The sequence below is a fragment of the Anguilla rostrata genome, chromosome 9 (assembly GCF_018555375.3).
Source record: "Anguilla rostrata isolate EN2019 chromosome 9, ASM1855537v3, whole genome shotgun sequence".
NCBI classification, from domain to species: Eukaryota; Metazoa; Chordata; class Actinopteri; order Anguilliformes; family Anguillidae; genus Anguilla; species Anguilla rostrata.
In genome coordinates, this window is record NC_057941.1 from 40,036,874 (window position 1) to 40,044,427 (window position 7,554).

Sequence of the window (7,554 nt, forward strand, 5' to 3'; positions counted from 1 at the left end):
TACAGCTTGTAGCCAGCAGGGGGCCCCCCAAATCTTCAGGGCCCCAAACAATTGCATGGTTTGCTCGTGCCAAAGTCTGCTTCTGGTTGGAAGGAAGTCCTGCAAGGTAACAGTAACAGCAGTAACCAATGGAATGCACAACAACCACTGTGTTGTTATTCCTAATGTGCATGTTAGTTAGCACTATTGCAGTGTTTAATCTGTTTCTAATGCGAGACTTGCAAATAACTCCTTTGCCCACCTTTAATTTATAGACATTCAGTCAGGGAGGCTTTCATACAAAGAACCTAGGGCTATTCCACATCGGCAGTGTCCCCTCTCTTGTGTTACAATGTGCGTTTTATTAGTTTGCCTGTTTGCTTTCAGCCCCCACCAATGTTGTTCATCCATCTATCCATTATCTATACCCACTTATCCTGAGCAGGGTCACGGGGATGCTGGAGCCTATCCCAGCATGCATTGAGCGAGAGGCAGGAATACACCCTGGACAGGCCGCCAATGTATCGCAGGGCACACGCAGGGCACACACACTCTATGGGCAATTTAGAGTCTCCAGTTAGCCTACCTACTTTTCTTTGGACTGTGGGAGGAAACTGGAGTACTCAGAGGAAACCCACGTGGACATGGGGAGAACATGCATACGACTCACAACCTTCTTGCTGTGAGGCAACAGTGCTACCCACTGCACCACCATGCCGCCCACCACTGTTGTTTAAAATGAAACTGTAGAGTAAACGCCAAAGCCTACAACTTTGCAGTGAGTAAAACACTTTGATTGGGGGAGTACACATTCAAACATAAACATATTGGATAGCGTACGCAATATTAAAAAGCTTTCCATTTGACATGAGCCATCAGTCAACAGCCAACACAATATAAACAGATTTGTGAGTTTAATCATCTGCACTTTTGTGCTGAGTATATTATGCCTGATGAAGATCTCTTTGGTTGAAATGTTGCATGTTGATTAAACCACAAGGGAGCATTTGCAATTATTCTATAATTTCTTTCAGATAACAACTATTACCATTTGAATAAAGGAGCATGGGTGTTATCCCAGATCAAAGCAGAACTTTCGAGACAATGAAAGAGAAGACTGGAGGGGATGGGTAACTGGAAGAGACTGGCAACACAGAGGAAGACTCAATTAGCAACTCCACAGAAAGATGGGGAACAGTTTAGAGGTGGTGCAATGGGAGCTAGACTTTCTAAAAGAGTACATTTCTCTACCAGTGGAGGGGCTGAGTGTCTGCCCCACCAGTAACCACCAGCCCTGAATAGCAAGTCTACAGTGCAGGGCCAGCTGCTATCCCTGGGGTACCAGCACTGTTGTTTTTGCCATCAGTTTTTGATTTAGTGATGGTCTTAGTCTTTTGACCAAAATGTATTTTAGTCTTAGTCATAATTTAGTCATGCATTCTTCATTAATTTTAGTCAAGAAAAAATGGACTATGCTCATATTTATTTTAGTTGACAGTCCGAACTCAATTTTTGCTGCATTTAATGCCCTGCCTACAATAAATGTCATGACTATAAAATACTTCGTAACTTACCCAGAGATTGTTTGTGACAACACATCAGTTGTAACAGTGGATGTCCCTTTTAGCATGACTTTACCCTGCTTCACATGTGCATACAGCAATGCCCAGCTGTGTGAACACATCTTTTCTGAAGAAAATAATGACATTAAAGTTTGATATTAAACATAAATTTGTTTTATTTAAAAACTCAGCTCCTATGTTGATTATTGTTGATTAAATAAATATAGCTAATTGGACAATGTAAATGCAAGCATTTGTTTAGGCATAACATTTCATTTGAACAGAAACCATTACAGTTATCCAACCTGTGTAATCTGCGTGTGTTCTTTGCCATGAATACTCTCCAAGTGTGTCAGTGTGGAGAATGAAGAGTACATGTATCCACAGTTTTAAATAATGTTGATAAAACATGCACAATTTTACGATGCAAATGAAAATCATTTTATTACTCACCTACAGGCAGGTGAGGATAACTGTCTATAGCTTACCTGATGGTATTGAACATTATGTGAATATAATATGCTTATATTTATTTAATAACAGCAACTTCTGATGCACTTTTATTAATTTCTTTATTTTTACTTTTTTAATTGTGAATAAAATTACCAGTATTACTACATCCGTGTAGGCTTAGGCCAGAAACATAGCCAGCGTATGAACGTGGACGCTTCAAGCTAAGCAAAGTTGATTTCACGCGTAGTTGCATTCTAAAATGTGTTACCTGAACACAAGGGTGAACTGCAGTGTCAAGCATTGCAGCAATGGGCACTATAGCAGGCAACAACAGTATGAAGCAGTCTTCTTCGATTTGTGCTTTCTTCTCTTAGACTTTCACAACTGCCCTGGATTGCCTCCTTGAGGTGTCGGCTTTATTACATGGGTATATTAGCTCCAAAAGGACATAAGTACGCACGTTGAGTACGTACAACCAGGATGCGCGTTTGCAGTGCATAAGGCCAGGAACATACTGTCAGGGTGGGGCACGGGAATGGACCCAAGCGCAGAGTGCAGGGAAAAACTCAAAAACTCCAAAAGTAGGGAGAACAAAGACTTTACTGAAAAATAACGGGGAACAAAGGGAAACAGAAAGCCTCGCAGGGCGGTTATAACAAACACAGGAAAACTTCCAAAATGCGGGAAACAAGAAATACAAAAGTCCCAAAAACGTGGAGAACAGAGCTGGCAAGGAACAGGCAACAGGCAACGAGCGGGCAAGGAACAGGCAACGGGCAGGCAAGGAACAGGGAACAGGTAACAGGCAACGGGCAGGCATAAGGCAAGGAGCAGGCAGCAAAAGACAAGGATCCAGCACCTGAGTCAGGGAAAAAGGGAGACTTATATAGACCTGATGCAGACGAGACACAGGAGGGCACAATGAACAATCAGGCCACAGAAAGGGAAGGGAACACGAGACAATAAGCAACTAATAATGGGATAATTGGAAACAATAAAACAATTAACAGGACACAAAGCAGAGGTGCCGCCATCTGGCGGCCCAACCAGGAATAACCGGGGGAAGACACAGAACCCTGACACATACCCTATGCAAGTATGAGAATGCAAATGACAGCACCAGGTCAAAACACTGCACACGTGCATCCTGGTTGTACAGACTAACCGTGCGATCTTATGTCCCTGTGGAGCTAACAAACCTGACACCTCAAGGAGGTCATCCAGGACAGTTGTGAAAGTCTGAGCAGAAGAAAGCACAAATCAAAGAAGACAGCTTCATCCTGTCATTGTCTGCCATAGCGCCCCTCGCTGCAATGCTTGGCACTGTATCTCCCACTTGCGTTGTGTTAAGAATTTAAGGTAACACATTTTGGAATACAACGATGTGTGAAACCGACTTTACATTACATTACATTACATTTATTTGGCAGACGCTTTTATACAAAGCGACGTACAAAAGGTGCATTTCATGGTCATGGACAACTACAATACACAGGTTCAATAAGATACAATACTTATTTTGTACAGCTATTTCTAGCCAAGAACACAGTTTAGTTCACACAGTGAACACTATTCGGACCTAACCTCTGCAAAGCCAACTAGGCAGAAGAACAAGCTACAGTATTAGGACAAATACAAATTACCAAAAAGTGCTGGGATGGGGGAACATGTAACAAGTGTCATGAAAGGGGGAGGGGTGGATTTAGAGTGAAATATACAGAGTGGTGGTAGTTAGTCCAGGTATAGTCTGAAGAGATGAGTCTTCAGACCACGGAGGAAGGTGGGTAGTGAGGGAGAGGTTCGAAGAGGGACAGGGAGTTCGTTTCACCACTGGGGAGCTAGGGTGGAGAAGCTCTGTGATCCCTTTGCTCGGGTGGGAGGGGGTACAAGGCACCCTGCTGCTGCAGAGCGGTGAGGTCGAGCAGGCGTATAGGATCGAATCATGTCCTGCAAGTAGATAGGGGTTGTCCTGTTGACTGCAGTGTAGGCGAGGGTCAGGGCTTTGAATCGGATCCTGGCAGCGACCGGTAGCCAGTTGAGTGATCGCAGCAGAGGAGTGACTTGGGAGAATTTGGGAAGGTTGTAGATGAGTCGGGCAGCGGCATTTTGAATCATCTGTAGTGGCTGTACGGCACAAGCTGGCAGGCTTGCAAGGAGAGAGTTGCAGTAATCAAGGCGGAAGGTCACCGTAGCCTGGACGAGCAACTGGGTAGAGTGCGTAGTCAGGTATGGTCGAATCCTGATGTTGTACAGAAGGAATCTGCAGGAGCGTGATGTTGCCTTGATGTGCTCCTTGAGGTCCAGTTGGTCATCCAGGACCACCCCCAGGCTCTTAGCACAGTGAGAGGCAGTCACTGTGGTGCCATCAACCATGATTGAGAGCTCACGTAGTAAGGAGGTGTCTAGTAAGGAGGACTTTGCGTAGCTTGAAGCGTCTGCGTTCGCGTACTTATGAAGGGACAACTCTAGGGAAAATTACGCAGCAGGGAAAAGCAGCCCAGTGAAAACTTGCAGTGGACATCCAATAGGTGACCCAGTAGGCATACCGTCAGCTCCTGGCCCAAGTCTGTCACAACCTGGCTCTTGATGCAATCCTTCTGGAGGCAATCCTAAATGACTAACAGACCGACACCGCACTATATGCAGCACAAGGACGGGACAGAGACAGCAGCAAGCAGGACAGTGGCAACACTGCATTAACTCTGTTGCTGGTAGTTCAGGAAAAGGGGATACCTGGCCTGAGAGTGCAAGGGGTGGCCACAGGAAAAAGGCAATAATGAGCACCCATTGGGAAAGAGGAATAGGCTGGCCTAGATGGGGCATCACCAGACTGTGGGCCTGACACAAAAACGGTGGGCAGGCAGTGGAATGACAGTCAACCTCTGCGTCTGGGGCAAGGCAGCTGGGGTCCCATTGATGCCACTCATGGGATCCACCATCAGCCTTATGCAGACTGGGCTGCTTCTGAGTAATATGCTCAGGGTACTATGGACATTTAGCTAGAGAAAAGAACTGGGGAAGCAGCTAACATGCACGGTCACTAAAGCTTCCCCTTCAATTAGAACTTGGGCCCAGTCACCATTCAGCAAAAGTCCTTTAAGGTTCACATGCCCAACCACTGCATCCTAGGTTTGGATGCCCTAGCCACCACCGGGATGACTATCCACACATCTAGGCAGCAGGGTCATTACCTGCCTCAGCCCACCACCAGCAGGTCCAGCAGGATCATGCAGCCAGTGCCAGAGGGAGAAGCTTCTTCAGCAAGACCCAGCTTGATCAGGAACAGCTTCAGATTATCTAGGAAAGTGCCACCAGCTGTGTGCTCTCTGCCCTGAGTTCAAATCCCTGATTGCGGCAAAAGACAATGACTGCACCCCAACCAACATTAGCCAGCACAACATCGACACAGGTGCAGCAGCCTCCAACAGACAATGACTGTGGCAGCTTCTACTGGTACAGTGGGAGAAAGCAATGACTTATGGAGGTATTTTTGTAGCAAGTCACAAATCTGTAGAAGGGATTCACAAATCTGTAAATGGTTTCACAAATCTGTAGAACAGATTTGCAAATCTATAAATTAATGTGGGAATACATGCAAGAACATTTGCAAACTTGTACAGCCACAGCAAGATGGTTTTGGGAGCAGGTGTATGGAGCTATCATGCAGAGCCTACTACCCTGTCTGTGTACCACCTGCAAATCTGCGGTGCAGGAGTCAACAGGCTGCAGCCCTACTGTACAGAGGTGTGGTCAGGAGTTTTGCATACCAGTCAACCTGGTATTTGGCGATCCCCCAGATGACCGCCTGCCTGCTGCAGCTCCAGGATACAGTTCCTGACCTTAACGAGCACTCCAGTGGTCCCGCCAGTCTTCTCCAGTTACGGGAGCCAGGTCCAGCCCTCCACCTCAGCACCGTAATCTTCAGCACTGCTGTTATTGCTTTGTTCCTGCCCCAGCTGCCTGCCAGAGTCAGCCCCCCCCCCTGCTCCGGTACTGGGGTCCAGTTCATGGCCTTTGCTACCCCATCGGGGTACATGGCTCTGCAGGAATCCTACATGGATGATGGACTTTGTAAATATGTCTTTAATATGAAAGTCTAACAGGGTCATTGCCAGGTTTTTAAGGGGAGTAGTGGTATGGCAGTGGCTAGCAATGTAACTAGCTAGCCCCTGGCTGGTTAATGTTCTGGACACTGCCATATTTGTTGTTTATTATTGACCATGTTACTTTATTCTGTGTTGTAACTGTGAACAGAACAGAGGATGGCTGTTGGTCATTTCCCCCTGTTAAGTTAGTGTCAGGGTCTGGGGGAGGACTCAAAAGCAGACCAGATGTCCAGTGAAAAAACGTGGAGATTTATTTCCAGACACAGGGTACAGGATAAGCCACAGTCTCGTAGTCAGAATACAGGCGCATCAAAAATCGGAAATCCAAAACATTGGCAAATGTACAGACAGCAAGAGACAGGTGTATGGAGCTATCATCAGAGCTAAATACAGTCGGACCACCTGAAACGTAGTCGAAACACGCAAACGTTACAGATGTACCGGAATACACAGTAACCCGAGATAGGCCTGACGCACTGGACAAGAAACGAGCACTCTGGCAAGAAGAAAAGGTCGCACCACAGCAACCTAATAGCACGCCAATGTGTGAGCTGGGAGCAGTGCGGTACTGGGGTCTTGTTGCAGATGGCCGTGGTACAGCGGTGGCGTGGCGAACAGGAACCTACATGGAGGGAGTAAAAACAATACAAAGTCAAAGGTCACGAACCAGAAAACACACCTGAGCGAACAATGTAAACTGCTACAACTAGAATAAAGTCTGACACTAGCAATAATAAATTTAATTAATTGACATGTACTAAATCTGTTAAACGTGAACAGAACAAGGAGGCTTGGTCACCTGTTGTATTGTTCTGTCAAAAACGGTCTCTGCCATCTGAATAAAGCATGAGTGTCATCCCAGAATCCCCCTTGTCTCTGTCTCATCTTTTGAAATAAACCTTTCTGTGCAATACACAAATTGTAAGGAAAAAACATATGAGGCGTGTACATATGACAACACATTTTGTGATTAAAGGCAAACAACATCCTCTGTTGTATAAATAAAACACATAACATTACTAACTCAAACCACAACAAAATGTATGTTCAAAAAAAGAAAGAACTAAGACATTATCTAGTAATTTAAGGAGAACTAATTACAAATGTGTATGAATGCAATGGCATTTGTATCCTGTTACTTGAGTCTTTGCATCATGGTCCTTATGGTTATTAAGGCATAAAAGATTTTTTAAACATTTTATATAGCTTTTTATTCTTTGCAAACAGCAAAACATTACTATCTATTTTCAGTCTATTTTCAGTGATCAAAAAGTTCTAATAAACTTTTGTTTGAACTGCTGCTCACAGAACAGAGGTCTGGTACAAAGTTCTGTGGTTCCACCAATGTGTTCCACCTGTTGAATTTAAAAGACGCTGAAGTTAGCTCCCGATTAGAAATTCTCGGTCCACCTTAAATCGGCTGGGTCTCAAACGTTTGACACTTGTTTATGACA